Here is a 23,905-nt window from a genome sequence, read left to right as displayed (position 1 = left end):
TGGAGTCCCCCTGAGCTCACTTGCTCTGGTTCTGTGTGATTCCAAAGTCCAAAAGGCAGGGGTATCTATTCCACCATCACCAAGACAATGCCAGCAATACTGTCAATGAAATATATTTCCTTCTTTTTAAAAGGCTGATAGATGCTGTTACATGAACCTCCCAGTTAGTTGTTGTTTAAAGAGTTATTTGTTGGAAGGAATTTAGTTTTGTTGCCTTAAGAAGTGAATATGTTTGTAGTTCCAGCTGTCAGAAAATACATCATATGGATGTCATTAATATCGTGGTCCTGACTCAAAGAAAATGGAACCCTTTTCTCTCAGTTTCTTCATCACTCTTGGTAGTAGGTACAATTCCAAGTCCATGAATTCAGCTTTCAAGAAATATGGCTTTCGTTTATTTTCTTAAATCAATTTAATTTCCAACCTGACTTGCTGAGGTTGGTGGGAAATTTTACATTATGTCATTTGAGTTTTATGCCTCAGTTTTACCAAGGCTTATACCAAAGTTCCATGATTTTATGCAGAGCTAAGGCTCCAGGGAGGCCCATCTCATAATTGTCTTTTTTGTCCATGTTGGTTAATTGTGGAGATGGCTCTTGACTTAGCCCTTATTGTCCTTAAGTCTTGAATCATCCTCTTTCTGTGCCTTGAAAAGGATTTGGCATTTTTGGTGAGGTCTGGGGTTTGCTTTGTTCCAAGGACCCAGAGTCTTCTAAGTCCTTCCCTCCTCCCCAAGGATATTGCCAAGATTAAGAGAAGGAATCTGCCTCACCAGGCACCTGGGGTCCTTTATCTTCAATTCTTAGAAGTTACCCTTCTCTCCTCAAATCCAATATTAGTTTTCATCAAAGCAAATGGCCCTTTAGGCCAAAGAAGTAAATCCCTGAGGCCATTAATTTAAAGATCCAAAGGTCTCTACAATATCTTCTTTCCAGGACACTTGGAATAATCATCTCAGTGATTGCGGAATTTTTTGAGAAATGGAACATAGGGAAGGAAGTATCTTCCCAACAAATTTTTCCTTCCACCCAGTGACAAATCCCCTTGACTACAAGTCAACTCCACATTGCCACAGGTTAAGAGATAACAGAACTTGAAGCTGTTGTATAGAGGGGTGGATATGGGGAAATAGTATAAAAACAACACTGGTAGTGCATATGCATCCTGCCACACTCTTCATGACAAAACCACCCCCTCTGTTCCAGGAATGCAACTTTGTAGTTAAATTTTACTTCCTGGATGACCTCCTGCCAGTTTCCTCCTAGGGATCTCTCTTCCCATTTTTTTCCATCTTTCCCTCTCCCCACCCACAAGACCTCATACTATTTCAATTCCTCATTGAACTGAATGTCCTGGAGTTGAAAATCCTTGAAAAGAGAAGCTTGGGTCTATAACCCAAATGTTTGTTCATGTTGGTTGCCTCAAGGCAGGGATATTTTCTTTTTTAGTCTGTTCAGTCCCAGTGCATGTCCTCTTTTGTTGAATGAATGAATTCTACCACTACTCAGAGGTGTCATGCTGAGCCAGTAAGCATTTATTATTTCACGAGGCTCTTTTGAAACATCTTTGCAAGATCCATATCTTTCAGTTTGTATAAATTCAATTTCTTGAGGGCAATTTATTTAATGAAAGGTCACATTTTCTAAAGTCTAACTGGGAATATGACTGCCCTCCTATAGCAGCTAGGCTCTAATTGCTGCACATAAGTAAACATCATCTGAAATAGAGTCATCTTATAACTCTAGATGCTAGTCATTTCCAAACTGCCATGGTCATTTATTACTAATGACATGAATCTGTAGTTGACTGAAGCTGGCAGTCATGTTCCTATGCAAGCAGAATTTCAAATTGGCTGTGTGCTTTTGGGAAAACAGCCTATACTTATGTGCTTCATGTCTTGATCTAATTTCCATGTCCTACAGGAAGTCTTCCTATGTCACATTATGATCCATTTGTTGTCCATGTAACAAATTCATATACAGTTCTGTATCATTGCATATACTGCTATTTAGATTCTTATACATCTACGTCATGCATCTTAAGAGATAAATGAGGTCCTTTAGGAAAGCAATTGTCTCATATTTGAATTATTCAAAGCCATAAGCACAGAAATTTGACATTGCTGAATGTCTAAAAATAACCAATCAACCTGTATAAGGGATCATCCAATCCAAACTGCTCAGTTGACAATGAGAGAAAAACAGGGTATGGAAGGGACCAAAGAAGAAAATAATTTACTCATTTTGTTCATTGCCTGTATTTCTTCATTTCCAGAAGTAAAGTATAACTATCCCTTACTGACAAACTCAGCCATGCCATGTACAGTGATATTGTGCTTGTTGTAGATTAGAATAAATTAAAAAAAAATTATGGCACAGAATTCACTACATTAGCAGTTCAACCTTAAACTGGAACCATTCTAATCTAATATATAGATTTTTTTCTTCCAGGTTTATTGAGATATAATTGACATACAGCACTATTTAAGTTTAAAGTACACAGAATAATGATTTGACTTACATATATCATGAAGTGATGGTCACAAATTTAATGAACATCAATCATTTCATATAGAAACAAAATTAAAGAAATAGAAAAAAAATTTTTTTGTAATGAAAACTCTTAAGATTTACTCTCTTAACAAATTTATATACAACTTAGAGTAGGGTAAATTACATTTATCATGTTGTACATTATATCCTTAATATTTATTTATCCTATAACTGGAAGTCTGTATCTTTTTACTGCCTTCATCAAATTCTTTCTCTCCCCAACCCCATGTCCAATAACCACAAAGCTGACCTCTTTTTCTATGAGTCTCTTTGTTCTTAAAGTATGATTACCCACCAACATTAAGTTAATTCCTGCTACACAACATAATGACTTGGTATTTCTAAATGATCACCATGATAAGTCTAGTTATGATCTGTCACCATACTAAAATATTACATATCTATTGACTATATTTTCCACACTGTACATTTAATACTCATGACTCATTTGTTTTGCAACTGGAAGTCTTTACCTCTTAAATTCCTTCACCTATTTCTTTCCTACCCCCAATCCTCTCACCTCTGGCATCTTAGGGTTCTGACTGTTCATTTTTTTGTTTGTTTCTTTTATTTTTATGAGTGTGTGTGTGTATGTTTCTGTCCGTGATTTTGTCTGTCAGGTTTTGCTTTTACCATTTGGTTTGGGGTACTACTTGTTTGGCTTTATTTTTCCTTTTTTTTCTTCCTTTTCTTCTGAACTGTGTGGCTGGCAGGGTCTTGGTTCTCCAGCTGGGGGTCAGGGCTGAGCCTCCAGGGTGGGAGAGCTAAGTCCAGGACATTGGACCAGCAGAGACCTCCCAGGCCCAAGTAATATTATTCAGCAAGAGCATTCCCAGGGATTTCTGTCTCAACAAATAGACCCAGCTCCACCCAACAGCCAGCAAGCCCCAGTGCTGGATACCCCATGCCAAACAAATAGCAAGACTGGAAAACAACACCACCCATTAGAAGAGAGGCTGCTTAAAGTCATACTAAGTTCACAGACATGCCAAAATACACCACTGGATGTCGCCCTGCCCACCAGCACCAAAAAGAAAATATCCAGCCCCAATCTCCAGAGCACAGGCACCAGTGCCCTCCACCAGGAAGCCTACACAAGCCACTGAACCAACCTCACCCACTGGGGGTAGACACCAAAAACAATGGGAACTATGAACCTGCAGCCTGCAAAAAGGAGACCCCCAAAACAGTAAGTTAAACAAAATGAGAAGACAGAGAAATATGCAGCAGTTGAAGGAGCAAGGTAAAACCCACCAGACCAAACAGATGAAGAGGAAATAGGTAGCCTATCTGAAAAAGAATTCAGAGTAATGATACTAAACATGATCCAAAATCTTGGAAATAGAATGGAGTAGGTACATTTAGAAACATTTAACAAGGACCTAGAAGAACTAAAGAGCAAATACACAATGAAGAACAACACAATAAATGAAATTAAAAATTCTCAAGAAGAAATCAACAGCAGAATAATGGATAAGTAACCTCAAAGATAAAATAGTGAAAATAACTGAAACAGAGCAGAATGAAGAAAAAAGAATGAAAACAACTGAGGACAGTCTCAGAGACATCTGAGACAACATTAAATGCACCAACATGTAAATAATAGGGGTCCCAGAAGAAGAAGAGAAAAAGAAAGGGTCTGAGAAAATGTTTGAGGAGATTATAGTTGAAAAATTCCTTAAGTTGGGAAAGGAAAAAAATCGATCAAGTCCAGGAAGTACAGACACTCCCATACAGGATAAATCCAAGGAGAAACAAGGCAAGACACATATTAATCAAACTATCAAAAATTAAATACAAATAAAAATATTAAAAGCAGCAAGGGGAAAGTAACAAATAACATAAGAGGAAATCCCTATTAGGTTAAAAGCTGATCTTTCAGCAGAAATACCACAAGCCGGAAGGCTGTGGCAGGATATATTTAAAGTGATGAAAGGGAAAAACCTACAAAAAAGATTACTCTACTCAGCAAGGATCTCATTCAGATTTGATGGAGAAATTAAAACCTTACAGACAAGCAAAAGCTAAGAAAATTCAGCACCACAAAATCAGCTTTACAACAAATGTTAAAGGAACTTCTCTAGGCAGGAAACACAAGAGAAGGAAAAGACCTATCAAAACAAACACAAAATAATTAAGAAAATGGTAATAGGAACATACATATTGATAATTACCTTAAATGTAAATGGATTAAATGTTCCAACCAAAAGACGCAGACTGGCTGAATGGATACAAAAAATGACCCATATATATGCTGTCTACAAGAGACACACTTCTGACCTAGGGACACATACAGACTGAAAGTGAGGAGATGGAAAAAGATATTCCATGCAAATGGAAATCAAAGGAAAGTTGGAGTAGCAATACTTATACAAAAGAGACTTAAAAATAAAGACTATTACAAGAGACAAAGAAGAACACTACATAATGATCAAGGGATCAATCCAAGGATAAGATATAACAATTGTAAATATTTATGCACCCAACATAGAAGCACCTCAATACATAAGTCAAATACTAACAGCCATAAAATGGGAAATCAACAGTAACAAAATAATTTTAGGGGACTTAAACAGTCCACTTTCACCAATAGACAGATCATCAAAATGAAAATAAATAAACACAAGCTTTAAATGACACATTAGAGCAGATGGATTTAATTGATATTTATAGGACATTCCATTCAAAAACAACAGAATATATTTTCTTCTCAAGTGCACATAGAACATTCTCCAGGATAGATCATATCTTGGGTCACAAATCAAGCCTCAGTAAATTTAAGAAAATTGAAATCTTATCAAGTATCTCTTCCAACCAAAACACTATGAGGCTAGATATCAACTACAGGGAAAAAAAAATGTAGAAAAAACAGACACATTGAGGCTAAACAATACACATTTAAATAACCAAGAGATCACAGAAGAAATCAAATTGGAAATCAACAAATAACTAGAAACAACTGACAATGAAAGCACAATGACCCAAAACCTATGCAGCAAAAGCAGTTCTAAGTACACAAAAATTCACCAATTTTGATAAATCTTTCTGAAATGCATGCTGATATGACAGCTGTTACATACAATCTAACAAAATTGTTTTGAATGACTTTAAAGACAACTAAGTGCTACTAGAACCATCTTACGGAAAAAACGAACAAAGCTTTTTTGACCAACCCAGTACCTCCTGCTTTGTTCTTTTTTCTCAAAATTGATTTGGCTACACAGGGTCTTTTGTGTTTCCATACAAATTTTAGGATTATTTGTTCTAGTTCTTTGAAGAATGCCATTGATAGGGACTACATTGAATCTATTGATTGCCTTAGGTAGTATGGTCATTTTAATGATATAATTCTTCCAATCCATGAACATGGTATATTTTTCCATTCGTTTGTGTCATCTTCAATTTTTTTTTTAATCAATGTCTTATAGTTTTTCAAATATAGGTCTTTAATTCTTTAGTTAGATTTATTCTTAGATATTTTATTCTTTTTGATATGATTGTAAATAGGGTTATTTTCTTAATTTCCCCTTCTGATAGTTCATTGTTAGTGTATAGATATGCAACAGATTTTTGTATATTGTATCCTTCAACTCAACTGAATTAATTTATTAGTTCTAATATTTTTGGTGGCATCTTGAGGATTTTCTATGCATAATATCATGTCTTCCAAATTTAGTGACAGTTTTATTTCTTCCTTTCCAGTTTGGATGCCTTTTATCTCTTTTTCCTTGTTTGATTGCTGTAACTAGGATTTTCATACTATGTTAAAATGGGCGAAAGTTGGCACATTTGTCTTGTTACTAATTTTAGAGGAAAAACTTTCAGCTTTTCAATATTGAGTATGATGTTAGCTGTGGGATTGTCATAAATGGCCTTTATTATGTTGAGATATATTCCCTCTATGCCAACTTTGGTGAGAGTTTTATTATGAAAAGATGTTTAATCTTGTCAGTGCTTTTTCTGCATCTGTTGAGATGTTTGTGTGACTTTTATTGTTCCTTTTGTTAATGTGGTGTATCATGTTGATTGATTTGCAGATATTGAACTATCCTTGCATCTCTGAAATAAGTCCCACTTGATCATGATATATAGTTATTTTACTACATGTTGAATTTGGTTTGCTAATATTTTGTTGAACATTTTTGCATCTATGTTTATCAGTGATATTGGCCTGCAATTCCTTTTTAATGTGATATATTTGTCTGTTTTAGGTATCAGAGCAAAGTTGGTTTTGTAGAATGAGTTTGGAAGTTTTCCTTCCTTGGCAATTTTTGTGAATAGATTGAAAAGGATAGGAGTTAACTCTTCTCTAAGTGTTTTGTAGAATTCACCTGTGAAGCCTTTCAGTCCTGGACTTTAGTTTATTAAGAGTTCCTTTTATTACTGATTCAATTTCATTATTAGTAATCCATCTGTTCCTATATTCTATTTTTCCTGATTCATTCTTGGGAGATTTTACATATCTAGGAATTTATCCATTTCTTCTAGGTCATCCATTTTATTGGTGTATAATTGTTCATAATAGACTCATGATCCTTTGTATTTCTGTGGTGTCTGAGGTAATTTCTCCTCTTTTATTTCTTATTTTGCTTATTTGGTCCTCTCTCTTTTCTTCTTGATGAACCTAGCTAAAGTTTTATCAGTTTTGTTTATCTTTGCAAAGAATCATCTTTGGTTTCATTGATTTTTTTCTATTTTTTAACTTCTTTATTTCCTCTGTGATTTTTATTATCTCCTTCCTACTGCTGAATTTGGACTTTGTTCTTCATTTTTTAATTCTTTTAAATTGTAGGTTAGGTTTTTTATTTTATTTTATTTTTCTTCTTGAAGTAGGCCTGTATTACTATACACTTACCTCTTAGAACTGCTTTTGCTGCATCCCATATATTTTGAAAAGCTGTGTTTTCATTTGTCTCAAGCTATTTTGTGATTTTCTCTTTGATTTTTTCATTGACCCGTTTTTAAAGTAGAATGTTTTTTATTTCCCAAATATTTGTGTTTTCCCCTTTTTTCCTGTAATTGATTTCTAGTTTCATGCCACTGTGGCCAGAAAAAAATGTTTGATATAATTTCTATCCTCTTAACTTTGTTAAGACTTCTTTTGTAGCCTAGCTTGTTATATATCTTGGAGAACATTACATGTGCACTTGAAAATGTATTTTGCTGTTTTTGAAGTGTCCTGCAGAAATCTATTAAGTCTACTGGTCTATTGTGTCATTTAAGACCACTGTTGCCTTACTGCTTTTTTGTCTGGATCATCTGTCCATTGATGTAAGTGAGGTGTTAAATTTCCCTACTATTATTGTATTATTGTCAATTTTCCCTATTATATCTGTTCGTATTTGTTTTATATATTTCGGTGCTACTCTATTGGGTACATATATGTTAATGCGTGTAATATCCTCTTCCTGTATTGACACCTGTATCATTATATAGTGCCCTTATTTGTATTTTGTTATAGACTTTGTTTTAAAATCTACTTTTTCTGATATTGGTATTGCCAACCCAACTTTCATTATGTTTCCATTTACATGAAATATCTTTTCCCATCCTCTCACTTTCAGTCTGTGTGTGTCTAGATCTGATATGACTCTCTTGTAGGCAGTCTATATATATGTCTTCTTTTCCTATCCATTCAGTCACTCTAAGTATTTTTATTGGAGCATTTAGTTCATTTAAATTTAAAGTAATTATTGATAGGTACTTATTACCATTTTGTTAACTGTTTTTGAGTTGTTTTTTTAGTTCTTTTTTATTCCTTTTTTCTTCTTTTGTTTTCTTCCTGTGATTTGATGACTATCTTTATTGTTATGTTTTGAATCCTTTCTTTTTTCTTTGTGCGTGTCTATTATAGATGTTTTGCTTATGGTTACCATGAGGTTTATATATAGCAATCTCTAATATATTAGACAACTTTAAGTTGCTGATCTCTTAAATTCAAATGCATTTTAAAAACCCTGCATTTTTACTCCTCCCCATGTTTACTTTTTTTGACATCATATTTTACATATTTTTGTTTTGCATTTCCTTTACTTATTGTGAATATAGGTGCTTTTCTAATTTTTGTCTTTTATCCTTCCAGTAGCTTTATGTGTAGTTGATTTACTAACTTTACTGTATGTTTCCTTTACCACTAATATTTTTGTTTTCATAATTTTCGTGTTTCTAGTTGTGGCCTTTTCTTTTTCACCTAGAGAAGTCCCTTTAACATTTCTAGTAAAGCTGAATTGGTGGTGCTGAAGATTTTTAGCTTTTGTTTGTCTTCAAAACTTTTTATCTCTCCATAAAATTTGAATGAAAACCTTGACAGGTAGAGTATTCTTGGTTGTAGATCTTTCCTTTTTGTTATAGAGTATATCCTTTCTGGTCTGCAGATTTTCCACTGAAAAGTCAGTTGATAGCCTTTTGGGGGTTTTGGTGTAGGTGGCTTGTTGCTCTTCCCTTGTTACTTTTAAGATTCTCTCAGTATCTTTAATTGATGCCATTTTAATTATCTGGATGTCTGTTTCCCTTCCCAAGTTATGGAAGTTTTCAGCTATTATATCTACAAATATGTTCTCTACCCCATTCTTCTCTTTCTCTGACCCCTATACTGTTAATATTAGCATGTTTGATGTTTTCCAATATGTCTCTTAAACAGTCTTCGTTTCTTTTTATTCTTTGTATTCTTTTTTGTTTGTTTTTCTGTTCAGCTTAAGTGATTTCCACTATTCTGTCTTCCAGCTCACTGATCTGTTCCTTTATATTATCGAATCTACTATTGATTCCTTCCAGTGCATTTTTCATTTCAGTTATTGTATTCTTCACATCTGTTTTGTTCTATTTTTTGTTTTCTAACTATTTGTCAAAAACCTCTAACTCTGTTCATCTAATCTTCATCCAATTTCTTTGAACATCTTTATGATTATTACCTTGAATTCTTTATCAGGTAGATTGCCTATATTCACTTCAGTTGGTTCTTCTTCTGGGGTTTTACCTTATTTCTTAATATGGAAGGAATAATAATTCTTTTGATGCCTCAGTTTGCCTAATTTGTTGTTTTTATCTTTATGTGTTTGGTAGTATTTTCCTATTTCTGATCTTATTGAAGTGTTCTTTCATAGGAGATATTATATGTGTCCCAGAAGCACACTCCTCTCTGGTCACCAGAGCTATATGCTCTAGGGATATCTCTTATGTGGGCTCTGTGGGTACTTCTGTTGTGGTGGGCTGACTACTCTGGGCAGTCTGATAGGTGTGGCTAACCTCTAGTCCAGCTAGCTGTTAGGCCCTGCCTTGTGTGAAGGGTGCAAGCCACTGGTGGGCAGTGCTGGGTCATAAGGCTACTCACTGCTGGACCCCCAAGGGGGGGGTCCCAGGGTTAGTACCGGACCACTGCTGGGTGGAGCGATGTTCTGGGAAGGGTGATTGCAGAGCCAGGGTCCAAGATCTAGTTTTGGCCTGCTAGTGGGTGAGGTCAGTTCTTGACACAGGTGGCTGTTGAGTTTGGGTGCCCCATTGTGTGAGGCTGCATCCTCCAGGTGGTTGGTGAGGGTTCCAATGTGTCTCAAAACTTGTGTTAGCCTGATGGTGGGTGGGGCTGAGGTTCAGGAGGTCACAGGGTTAGTACTGGCTTACTGGTGGGTGGAGTCATGTTCCCTGGTCTCTGGCTGCAGTGTCCTGTGGATCCCTAAGCTGATGTCTTCCTGATGGTGGGTGGGGCCAGATCTTGGGCCAGCTTGTGAAAGGACCCAAGGTGTCCTAGAGCTGATCTGTTGGGGGGCAGGACTGAGTTTCAGGGCATCATGGGGCTGGTGCTAGCCTGCTTTTTGGTGGGCTGTGTCTTGATTCAGCCAGCTTACAGGGCTGAGGTAGTCCTGGGGCTGTTGTTTGCCTGCTCTCGGATGGGGTTGGGGCCCAGGGGAACCTGGGGCTGGGGCAGTTGCATGTCTAATCGTGTGTGAAGCCAGGTCCTAGAGCTAGTGCTGTCTCACTTGTGGGCAGAGCCATATCCTGGGACTCTGACTGAAGGCTCCTGGTGTAACAAAACTGATGTCTGCACGTTGGTGGTTAAGGTCAAGGCCTAGGGAGTCCTGGGACTAGTTCCAACTCACTGGTGGGAAGATCTGGGTCCCAGGGCCACTGGTTCAGGGATCTGGGGGTCTGGAACTACTGCCAGTACACTGGTATGCAGGGCTGGGACTTGGGTCCTCTGGTTCACAGAACCAGGTCTCAGGGCTGCTGTTGGCTCAGGGGCTCTAAAGGCATCAGGCCTGCTACTGGGTAGGGTTGTATTTCCACCTAGTTAGCTCCTTGGCCTGAGATGTCCCAGTACTTGTGCAGACAGGCTGGTGGGAGGAACCGACTCCTCATGCTAATAAGCTAGAGGGAAGATTTCAATTGACTAGCCAATGCCAGAATCTCCGTGGTAGAATGAGCTCCCCCAAATGGCTTCTACCAGTCTCTATATCCCCAGGATGAGCTCCAGTTGTCTCCTGACTCTCCAGGAGGCTCCCTGAGGTCAGAAGATTGATCTGACCCAGGTTTCTTTCAAATTACTGCTTCAACCCTGTGTCCCAGAGAATGTGGAATTTTGTGTGCTCCCTTTAACATTGGAGTCTCTATTTCCCACAGCCTCTGGCTCTCCTGAAACTAAGTTCTGTTGACCTTCAAAGCCAAGTGTTCTGTGAGCTTGTCTTCCTGGTGCAGGACTCCCAAGCTGGGGAGCTCAATGTTCCTTAAGGAAAACCTCTGCAATTGTAATTATCCTTCCATTTGTGTGTCACCCACCGGGAGTTATAGGTGTTGACAGTAGTGTGTCTCTGCCTCTCTTACTCATCTCATTGTGGTTCTTTCATTATATCTTTAGTTGTAGAAAATCTTTTCTGATAGTCTCCCAATTTTTCTCATCATTAGTTTCTTTGTAAATAGTTCTAATTTTGGTGTGTCTATGGGAGGAGGTGAGCTCAGTGTCTTCTCCAAGTTCTGTGAGCCACTCTAGCAAATTAACCAAACCCAAGGAAGGGGTCATGGGAAATGGATTTACAGCCAGTTGATCAGAAGCACAGGTAAAAATCTGGACTTTCAATTGGCATCAGAATTGGGGTGAAGGCAGTCTTGTAGGACTGACCCTTTAACTTATGGAATTGGACACTATCTCCACATACTGTCAGAATTGAATTGAATTTTAGAACACTCATCTGGTCTCAGTGAATTTCTTGGTAGTGTGGGGGAAAAGCCACATCTTGGAATTGGGAGCAGAATCATTAGAGACACAAAAAAATCTAGTCAGGGACACAGAGTGTAGGCAGAAAGATATAGAGTGACCAGGAGAACTCTACATTTAAGAAACAAACCCCATACAGACTGCTGGTTTCCAGAACTAATTCCTGCTGTTTCTGGTCATGAAGAGTGGATGAGCAAAAACAAAGTAGGGAGGGATAAGATACCAGAACAGTAGTTGATTGGACAAAAGACAGGTTTAGGATCTTCACACATCTGCTTTCTCTCTGAAACACTATTCCCTTTGGCTCTTTCCCATCCTCCAGAGAGGCTCTGTCTACCACCAATCTAAAATAGTTATCTCTCTCCCTATTTGTCTTTCTCAGGACACCTGGTTCTTTTCCCTGTGTAACCTATCACAATATGTGTCTACAGATTTATCCCTATTTTTTTGTTTATTCCTTGTCTTCCCAACTCAAATATAAACTGTGAAGTTAACATCTAGTTCTGTTTTCTTCACAGTCAAATGCTCAGGGCCTATTTATAAATATGCATTGAATGAATAAATGAATAACCAGGATTCAGACATAGGGACAAAAGACATCAGCCCATATAATGTATTGAATCCAGAGCTGAGGAGGAGACGTCAGAGAGGAAAGATCACTTAAGTTGAATTACCACATTACCATTATTTAGCATTGACGAGCTTCCCAGGGTCTCTGGTACTAGATATTATAGAAATGTAATGAAGACAGAAGATAGACAGGTTTGCAAAATCCCTATGAAAATGTTATTAGTGGAAGGAGATTTGTTCCCTGATATAAACTCTTTCAAAATTCTGCTTACTAAAGTGCTGTTATATAGAATGTTTACCAGAAATGGACCTATATTTACCTATTCTTTTCAATGAAACATTTTTGAAAGCACAGAATTAAAATTTTAATGGGTTTAACTTATTCCACTTATGTATATGTGACATGAAGTTTTAAAAATATCATATTCTTTGTATCTGCTCATCAGACATAATACACACACCCACTATAGCCTCTCTCTCTCTCCTCCCCTCCCCAGTGGCCCTGATCTTTTTTACTAAAAAACATTCACTCTGCCAATGAGAACTCCAGGAACCTCTAATAAGGAAGACACAAGATAAAAATATAGATGGTTATTTTTCCAAGAGATGGGACCCCTGTCATGAGAAGCTCTGCAGGCTGCCTCTCCTTTTGTGTTTTAATTTGGTTGTTAATAAAGAATAGTAAGACATTGAGCTGCCTGCCTCTCACAAACTCAAACTCCTAAACACAGGTGAGAGGGAGGGAATGATAGCCCCATACAATGTGTGGAGCTAAGAAAACAGTATGTAATAAACTTCACCCTATATGGAGGCACAGTGAAAACAAGGTGCCTCATTAAAGTGTTGCCTGCAATATGGTGTCTCATTCGAGGTCTAGGACTGCAATTGGCAGGTTTGTGCAGATCCTATTTATTTATTATTGACACCTGCTTTTACCTTCTACTTTCTCAGAAAGTTTCTCTTTTTGCCGCCCCACAAAACCATCCTCTTTTCTTTAGACAAAGACCAGAGATAAAAAAAAAAAAAAAGTTGTAACGAAAGAAATAGGTAGTGTGAGCCCTTACACTCATACTGTCACTTTATAAAATCAAACTAAGTAATGACTGAGTAACATTTCAATAGATCACTTATCTACTTTCAGATATTTTTAAAATAAATTTTATTGGAGTATAGTTGCTTTAAAATGTTGTCTTAGTTTCTGCTGTACAGCAAAGTGAATCAGTTATACATAAACATATATCCAATCATTTTTTTGGATTTCCTTCACATTTAGGTCACCACAGAGCATTGAGTAGAGTCCACTGAGCTATACAGTAGGTTCTCATTAGTTATCTATTTTATAAATAGTATCAATAGTGTATATATGTCACTCCCAATCTCCCAATTCATCCCACCCCCTCTTTCCTCACTCAATGTCCATATGTTTGTTCCCTACATCTATGTCTCTATTTCTGCTTTGCAAAATAGATCTATACCAGTTTTCTAGATTCCACATATATTAATATCGTATATTAATATATGATATTTGTTTTTTTCTTTCTCACTTACTTCACACTGTATGACCATTTCTAGGTCCATCCACGTCTTTACAAATGACCCAATTTTGTTTATTTTTATGGTTGAGTAATATCCCATTGTATATATGGGCCACATCTTCTTTATCCATTCCTTTGTTGATGGGCATTTAGTTTGCTTCCATGACCTGGCTATTGTAAATGGTGCTGCAATGAACATTGGGGTGCATGTTTCTTTTTGAATTATAGTTTCCTCTGGGTATATGCTCAGAAGTGAGATTGCCAGGTCATATGGTAGTTATATTTTTAGATTTTAAGGGACATCCACGTTGTTCTCCATAGTGGCTGTATCAACTTATATTCCCATCAACAGTGCAAAATGGTTCCCTTTTCTCCACTGTCTCTCCAGCATTTATTGTTTGCAATTTTTTTTTTTTAATGATGGTCATTCTGACTGGTGTGAGATGATACCTCATTGTAGTTTTGATTTGCATTTCTCTAATAATTAGTGATGTTGAGCAGCTTTTCATGTGCCTCTTGGCCATCTGTATGTTTTCTTTGGAGAAATATCTATTTAGGTATTCCACGCATTTTTTTGATTGGGCTGTTTGTTTTTTTGATCTTGAGCTGTATGAGCTGTCTATATATTTTGGAGATTAATCCTTTGTTAGTTGCTCCATTGTCATATATTTTCTCCCATCCTGAGGGTTGTCTTTTCATCTTGTTTATGATTTCCTTTTCTGTGCAAAAGCTTTTAAGTTTAATTAGGTCCCATTTGTTTATTTTTTGTTTTATTTTCATTATTCTAGGAAGTTCTATTTCATTTATTTCTTCTCTGATCTTTATGATTTCTTTCCTTCTACTAACTTTGGGTTTTGCTCTTGTTTTTCTTCTTCTTTCTCTACTTGATGTAGGTGTAAAGTTACGTTGCTTACTTGGAATTCTTCATGTTTCTTGAGGTAGAATTCTATTGCTATAAACTTCCCTCTTAGAATTGCTTTTGCTGCATCCCATAAGTTTTAGGTAATCGTGTTTTCATTATCATTTGTTTCTCGTTTTTTTTTATTTGCTCTTTCATTTCTTCAGTGATCTCTTGGTTATTTAGTAGCATATTGTTTAGATTCCATATGTTTGTATTTTTTTTACAGTTTTTTCCCTGTAATTGATATCTAGTCTCATAGCATTGTGGTCAGAGAAGATACCTGATACAATTTAAATTTTCTTAAATTTACCAAGGCTTGATTTGTGACCCAAGATATGATCTATCCTGGAGAATGTTCCATGAGCACTTGAGAAGAAAGTGTATTCTGTTGTTTTTGAATGGAATGACTTATAAATATCAATTAAAATTCCTTTTGTTTAATGTGTCATTTAAAGCTTGTGTTTCCTTGTTAATGTTCATTCTGGATGATCTGTCCATTGGTGAAAGTGGGGTGTTAAAGTCCCCTACTAATTATGTCACTGTCGAGTTCCCCTTTTATGGCTGTTAACATTTGCCTATGTATTGAGGTGCTCCTATGTTGGGTGCATAAATATTTATAATTGTTACATCTTCTTCTTGGATTAATCCCTTGATCATTATGTAGTGTCCTTCTTTACCTCTTGTAATAGACTTTATTTTAGTCTATTTTGTCTGATATAAGGATTGCTACTTCAGCTTTCTTTTGATTTCCATTTGCATGGAATATCTTTTTCCATCTCCTCACTTTCAGTCTGTATGTGTCCCTAAGTCTGAAGTGTGTCTCTTGTAGACAACATATATACAGATGTTGTTTTTGAATGCATTTAGCCAGTGTGTGTCTTTCGGTTGGAGCATTTAATCCATTTACATTTAAGGTAATTATCAATATGTATGTTCCTATTACCATTTTCTTAATTGTTTTGAGTTTTGCAGGTCTTTTTTCTTCTCTTATATTTCACACCTAAAGAAGTTTCTTTAGCATTTGTTGTAAAGCTGGTTTGGTGGTGCTGAATTCTTTGAGCTTTTGCTTGTCTGTAAAGCTTTTGGTTTCTCCATCAAATCTGAATGAGATCCACACTGGTTAGAGTAACCTTGGTTTATCTCTTTCATCACTTTAAATATATCCTGCCACCCCCTTCTGGTCTGCAGAGATTCTGCTGAAAAATCAGCTGATAATCTTATGGGGATTCCCTTGTATGTTATTTGTTGCTTTTCTCTTGATGCTTTTAAGAATTTTTCTTTGTATTTAGTTTTTGTTAGTTTGATTAATATGTGTCTCAGCATGTTTCTCCATGGGTTTATGCTGTATGTGGCTCTCTGCACTTCCTGGACATGGGTGACTATTTCCTTTTCCATGTTAGAGAAGTTTTCAACTATAATCTCTTCAAATATTTTCTCACACCCTTTCTCTCTTTCTTCTCCTTCTGGGGTTCCTATAATTCGAATGGTGGTGCATTTAATGTTGTTCCAGAGGTCTCTGAGACTGTCCTCACTTCTTTTCATTCTTATTTCTTTATTCTGCTCTGCAGCAGTTATCTCCACCATTCTCTCTTCCGGCTCACTTATTCATTCTTCTGCCTCAGTTATTCTGTTGTTGATTCTTTCTAGTTTGTTTATTTATTTATTTATTTATTTATTTATTTATTTATTTATTTTTGGTTGTGTTGGGTCTTCACTGCTACACACAGGCTTTCTCTATTTGTGGTGAGCCATGGCTACTCTTCATTGTGGTGTGCAGACTTCTCATTTCAGTGGCTTCTCTTGTTGTAGAGCATGGGCTCTAGGCACACGGACTTCAGTAGTTTTGGCTCATGGGCTCTAGAGCATAGTCTCAGTAGTTGTCAGGTATGGGCTTAGTTGCTCCATGGCATGTGAGATATTTCTGGACCAGGATTGTACCGATGTCCCCTGCATTGGCAGGCAGACTCTTAACCACTGTGCCACCAGGGAAATCCCCTCTAGTGAGTTTTCAGTTTCATTTTTTCTGCTGTTCATCACTCTTTACTTGTTCTTTAGTATTTCTAGGTCTTTGTTAAACATTTCTTGTATTTTATCTATCTGTGCCTCCATTCTATTTCTCCAATTTTGGAATTTGGTCTTGTGAGTTTTTACCTTGCTCCTTTGTCTGCAATATATGTCTCTGTCTTCTCATTTTGTCTAACTTACTGTGTTTGAGGTCTCCTTTCCACAGGCTTCAGTGTTGTTGTTCTTCTTGCTTCTGCTCTCTGCCCACAGTGAGTGCAATTGGTCCAGTGGTTTATGTAGGCTTACTGGTGGGAAGGACTGGTGCCTGTGCTCTGGAGGGTGGTGCTGGATCTTGTCCCTCTGATGGGCAGGGCCACATCAAGTGGTGTGTTTTGGGGTGTCTGTGAGCTTAGTACAACTTTAGGCAGCCTGTCTGCTAATGGGTGGGTTCGTGTTTGTCTCTTGCTTGTTGTTTGGCATGAGGCCTCCAGCACTGGAGCATGCCAGCAGTTGGGTGGAATTGGGACTTGGAGTCGAGATGGAGACTCCTGGGAGAGCTCTCACAGATTAATGTTCCCTGGGGCTTGGAATTCTCTGGCAGTCCAGTGCCCTAGATTTGGTATTTCCACCCCAGAGGCTCAGACCCAACCTCCCGCTGGGGAACCAAGACCACACAGGACACATGGTACAGCAAAAAAAAAAAAAAAAAAGCGGGGGAAGAAAACACACAGATATGCAAAACCCAAGACAAATAGCAAAGACAAAAACAAAGAAACAGCAATAACAACATTTTTTTAAAAAAGAAAACAAATGAACAGACAAATAACACCCAAGAAAAATGGTAACAGCAAAACCAAACAAGCAAAAATATAAACTAACAAACAAATGCATACAAAAAAGAAACAAAAACAAAGAAAACAAAAAACAAGAGCGCAACTAGTCAAAAAAAAACCCAAAAATGAAATCAAACAAAGACAAAACTAACAAAAACAAGAAACAAAACCAAAGCAGAATGTAAACTAAGAAAAAGAAAACATAAAACAAACACACAAAACATTTAAAAAATTAAAACCAAAACCGAAGACAGAAAATAAAACCAAAACAACAAAAAATGAAGTAAAAATAAATAAATAAAAAAAATTAAATTTTTTTTAAAAATTAAAAAAACTAAAGATAATAATAAAAAACATCAACAGAACAAAACATAAAAAGTAATAGTAATAATAGTATTTTTCTGGAGTCTCAGCTGTCAGTGTCCTTGACCCCACCATGAGCCACAGCCAACTTCCACCTCCCCAAGAGACCCTCTGATACCTCTATGTAGGTCCCTGTACCTGTAGTGGGCACTGTGGAGGCAGCTCAGACTCTGACCTGGCCCAACTCCCATGTGTACTTGCCCTAATAGCCATGACTACTAAAGCTAGACCTGTCTTAGTTGTGGGAACACTCGTAGTTCATTCAGATATTCCATAGATACAGGGTTTACAAAGTCAATCACAGGGATTTAGCCTGTGGCTTGTGCAGCTGCCTGGAAAGATTTTAATTCCTTTTCCTTAGTACCCCAGCCCTGGGGCTCAGCCGTGGTTTTAGCCTCACCACTGCATGTGGGATACCCACAGTGCTCTTCTCCTGAGGCTGCCCTGGAGCACTCAGGTCTGCCCCAGTGAGGACAGGGCATGGAGGTAGCATGGCTGCCAGGGTTGTGGAAGCCCTAGCAGTGACAGGTGTGCAAGGGGGTCAGTGGCCACGAAAGATTCAGTCTTGTCAGTGAGGAGGTGTGTGGGGAAGCTGAATGCCATGGGTGTGAGAGATCCAGCCCTAGTAGGAGACTTTCCTAGAACTCAGGGACCATAATGAGAGGATCAATGGCAGCTTTTCCTAGTGCCTGCTGAAAGGCATGCAAGGGCCAGCCATGGTGGAGGCCTTTCCTAGTGTTTGGCCACAGGCATGTGAGGGCCAGCCCTATTAGGGGCTTTTCCTAGTGCCTGGAGACAGGCACACGTGTGCCAGCCTCAGCAGGGACCTTTCCTAGTGCCTGATGGCAGGTGCATGAGGGCCATCTCTGGCAGGGCCCTTTCCTAACACCTGGGGGAGAAGGGGCTGGTGCATGGGAAGAGAGAGGGTGCAATGGTGTCTCCACCTCTGTACGTCATTCAACAGTGGTGGCACTTAGCTTCTATGGTAGACCGGATTTCCTCTATAAGCATTCCCAATTGCAGATTTCCTTCCTCCCATTCCCTCAGGCTGTCTCCTTACAGCCAACACCAGTCCTCTCTCTGGGTTTGCTCTCCAATCCCCATGTTCTAGCTCCCAGCACTCATGCACACTGGTGGACGCATGCCCCAGTCTGGGACCCTCAGGGTTGTGGCATGTACTGTCTGTGTAGGTCTCACTCTGTCCTGTCTGCTACAGACTGGCCTTTACATCCTCCTCTGACAGCCTCAGATGCTCCCCTTCTGTCCCAACTGATTTCCCCATTGGTGAGGGAGATTCCTCAGATGTTAACCTCCCCTCTTCCTCAGCTCCCCCTAGGGACACAGGTCCCATCCCCTTCCTCTCCTCTTCTTTTTTCTTTCATCCTACCCAGTTACTTGTGGATCTTTCCTGTCCTTTCCTGTGTCCAACGTCTTCTGCTCGTGTTCAGTCAGTGCTCCCTGAGAATTGTTCAATCTGTAGATGAATTCTTGATTCATTTGTGAAGAGAGATAAACCCCGTATACTCCTACTTCTCCACCATCTTGAAATCCTTCTACTTTCAGATTTTAATGAGACTAAGTTCTGAATTTTACTATTTGTACCTCAATCCAGTACTTGCCTTTGTGGAAAAATACCAAAGAGATAGGAATAATGATTGAACTTCTTAATGGTCCTGGAGCAGTAGTCAGGTCTCCCATTCTCCCTCTTCCATTTTTCTAAAAAGAACCATCAGGTCCAAGAATGAGTAGCCAAATTCTATAAGTGGTTTCCCCAGAGAAGGGACTCTCTTCTCACATTCTTGCTCAGACTTTGTCCAATCTTCTTCCCATACACACATTGCTTGATTATTGATACTTGCAATTTCATTAGTCAAAACATCTCTATTTTGTTTGTACAAATTATCCACTAAAAGCTGCTCTTAGATACACATGCCTTAATGTAAATGAATTCCTAATGTTTCACAAAAAGCTGGTCTATGAGATAGGGGCTGTGGACACTGACCATCATAAGAATGAGGAGAGGACAGAAACCCATAAAAAACATCAGAGATAAGAGTGATGGAGAGCTGAGAGGCTGTCAATGTCAACAAAGATATGGACTTAATTCACTATTTTGCCAGACACACTCTTCTTTTATTCTAAAATTCAAATTGGGAAATTTCCACCAGAACCACTTGTTCAGTGCTGCTTGTTGAAAAATATATACAGATATTAGTCCATGGCTGTTGCTGGCTAACATGGAGTCAAAGAAGGAAGAAGACAGTGAAGGACACAGTAGGAGATTCATTACAGGATGATATATAGTGTGGCATTTAGATTTTGTTTTTAAATTGGTTTACAATGCTTCATGTTTGTTTTTTCTTTCTTCTTCTTACTTTCACACTTTTTTCCCAAATATGCTAACACAGTGTCCACCAGTCTTGATCTCCCTAACTGTTAAGGTAAGTGCATAAGAATCAGAGATTAAAAAAAAAAAGTCTCTAATATATGAAATTTAGGAGCATGTGCCAGAAAAAAAGTGACCAGGTTTTGAATCAGTCTGACATCCCTGCAGCATCCTCAGATTGCCTTCTGTTTCATTCTTAATTCCTTTAACAGCCCCCACCTATTTCCCAGTGCCAACTTTTTCCTCATAGTAGCAGAGCCTGGGAGATTATATCCATTAGAAAGGAAAATAAATTTCATCCTTCAACAAAAAGTTGATGCAAGAGCCTGCTATCAAATAAAACTGGCAAAAATGTCTCTCAAGTCACTGATCAGTTAAAAAAATAATTAATAGGTGAAGAGCAAAATACCATTTTCAAATGGAAATATTGAAGAAAGATCACTGGATGTGAGGAGCCAGCATCGTAACTGTGCTACTAATTACAACCCTGGTCTTCAGGTAGTCACTTATTGGAGTGGGTAGGGCATGGTCAGGCTCATGTACTCTCATGAAGTAGAAGAAGATAAATGTACTCTAGAGTCTGTTTTCTTTTTTGTATGATTTCATGAGTTTTCATTGGAGAATAGCATTCATTTCTGTGGGTTCTACCAACATTCCAAGACCTGGCACCCCTTGTTTCTCGTGTCCTTGCTTGCCTGTTGTGGGATAAATTCTCTGTAACACTCCCTAGCTGTTGCAGTTGGAATTCACTCCAGTAGTAGCTGTTGCTACAAAAATAGTAGCTGCTAACAACTGAAAGAACTATCTCTCATTAAGATATTCATTGTATTGAATTCTTAAATATGATTCTGAGGAATGATTTTTGAGACAGCGATCAACAGTGGAATAATTATTTCTGATCAGAGACCATTTCCCCTTAAATCACATCAGTTCCACTTCCTGCTAAAGCCAATCATGCTTAAATGACTCAGCTAAATTCATCCCTTGCCCCCATTTAACCAGCCTTTATTTCCTCGTTTGTTCATCCAAATATGTTAATGATTACTCATGCACAGTGTTCCCAGTCATACATGTGCTTGGTATGCAGGAGAGAAGATACAATTCCTATCCTAAGGAAACTGCAGGTTTCTAACAACTAGCCTCTTCTGAAAGTGAAGAGGAAATTTAATATTTTCTGATTTGACCTCTTTGATCCTCCAAGTTGTCAGAAAATCATGTATGGAGGGTGGAGGAAAAAAGAAAACGAAAGGTAACATAGAGTCAACAAAACATTTTTTATTGAGTGTGTAGGTTCACTGGTGACTCATCCTGCCTCTTAACTTGTGAATTAACAGATGGTGACTTTGGTCAAAGGCCCAGCTGGAACACTTTCCTTGACCCTCTGCAAGACTGAGCTTGATCAAATACTGACTTGTATGTCACTATCTAAGTTCAGAGAAGTTCTTGGATTAAGGTGGGCCTTGAAGAGTTAGATTAGCACCAGGCTAAAAGGAGGGCATTCCAAGTGGGCCAGTGGGAACATCACATGTGGAATTCAGTGTTGCACAAATGTGGGAAGAGACATATGGTTAATGAACTATTTCATCTGGAGAATGTAGGACTCTAACCTCTGTGGGGACCAGGCAGATCATATAAATGATTAAAGAGCAGAGGATAAGAACTAGAGGCTAACTGGCCCATACCAGAATTTGAGCTCACCATGGAGGAAGTGTTCTATTGGTCAAGAGAATTTAGAAAGTTGCTTTTTGTCTTTGTATGTGTATAATCTTCCTATTTAAAATGGTGATCATGTAGTTCTGTTTTTAAACCCTTGTGGTGCAAACATAAGACAACTGCTGCATGGATGTTTTCTAAACACTACCAGTTTGTTATTTTGTGTCTTCACAAAAGCATTAAGATTAGACTGACAGACTTTTTAACAGTTTTTTAAAGATGTCTTTCAAGGGGGTTAAAAAATTCCAAGTAGAGAGATAAACTAGAATGATGCTACTTGGAATTTATATAAAAAATGATAAAACAGAAAACCAGAGAGAAATCCCTGAGAAGAAATTGTTCTATTGAGGAAACATCTGACATTTATTATGGGTGATATTTCCACAATTTACAGTGATTAGCTTTGAGGTAGAAAACAGAGACATATCAGGCTATTAAGATATGTTAAAGGGCTTTTTCTCCCTTTATTTTTCTAAAAAGTGCCAAGTAATTTTATGATGTCCATAACTTGTTTATGCATTTCAGAACATTAACCTCTTGGGAAAAATAACGTTTATTTGGGTGAAGTGGTAAAATGCACATATTGTATCCGAAAACCTAAACGTGACAAGTTGTTTGTATCTTTTTTTAAATCAAACATTTCTGAAGAAAAATAATTCTCATTTTTATAGCTAGAAACAAGGCATCACAATGAGGATAGTGCTTTTCAATTATGAAAAATGATGCCAAGAATGACTGGAAAAGATAAATTCTCCACACACTCTCACAAAATGTTACAAATTTTATGCCATGTGCATCTATTCTCCTAAGATGGCCTTAAGTTACAAGAAAACATATGTTTTCCCACAGAGGATAGAGTCCAGACTGCTTGAGTTAAATATCAGATTTTGCTTTCTACAAGGTTCCATAGTTATAAATATTCACTATAGTGCCATGAAATCACACCATAAATCTATGTAAACCACCTCCTTTTATATTTATTATTTGGGTGCAGAGGAAAAGCTTAGAATTAGAAGCAGCATCTACCTAGTCTGTTAAGAGGGAAAAGCTTGTAATATTTTTTTTAAGCAAACTCAATTTGGCATATTATATATAGTGGGAATGTATTAACCCAATTATAATAGCCATAACTGGAAGATGTTTCTTACCTGATAAAGAAATTATTTAACTGCTAATTGGTTTATCTATGAATTCACATGGTATAATTATCTTTATTGCAAAGATATCAGACAAATTTAGCTGTATTTATTTTGTCAGTCAAAAATCTCAAAATTTGGGATACTATGGAGATACATAATAAAAGTGTAGGATATGGTTGCTACCCTTAGGACCAGCTTCCCAGTAAAACCTTATTAAAGTAGTTTCCTTGACTACCCAGGTTCTCATTCAAACACCTTGTGTGTCTTTGGGACAGTCTCATTCTTTTCCCAGATTCTCTGCAGGAGAGAACTTATCGCAAGATCACTCATTCATTTCCATTATACAAATTGCTGTCCAAATAGGCTTTCAAATTATCACTATTGACCAAACATTATTCAGTCAGTTAGAAAGAAATTAAAATTTTCATTCTGACCAAATTGAGAATTATAACCTGGGAACAGCATCTCAGAAAACCCTGAGAACCAATCCTCCTGTTGGAAGTCAAAGCACAGTTATATGAGTTTTTTGAGATGGGAGTTGTACATTAAATAATGTATCATTGATAGTTTACACAATCCAGATCTAAGCACCATCATGGCCCCTTATCCAAGAAGGAATATTATCTTTTAAGGAGTTGTCTTTTTGGTGCTAGGAGAATGTTGCTTTTTATGTGGATGGAGGAGATTTGGTCAATGCATAATGC

Source organism: Stenella coeruleoalba, assembly GCF_951394435.1.
Source record: "Stenella coeruleoalba genome assembly, chromosome: 14".
NCBI classification, from domain to species: domain Eukaryota; kingdom Metazoa; phylum Chordata; class Mammalia; order Artiodactyla; family Delphinidae; genus Stenella; species Stenella coeruleoalba.
The sequence above is the reverse complement of the archived record's forward strand: the minus strand, read 5'-3'. Positions refer to the sequence as shown.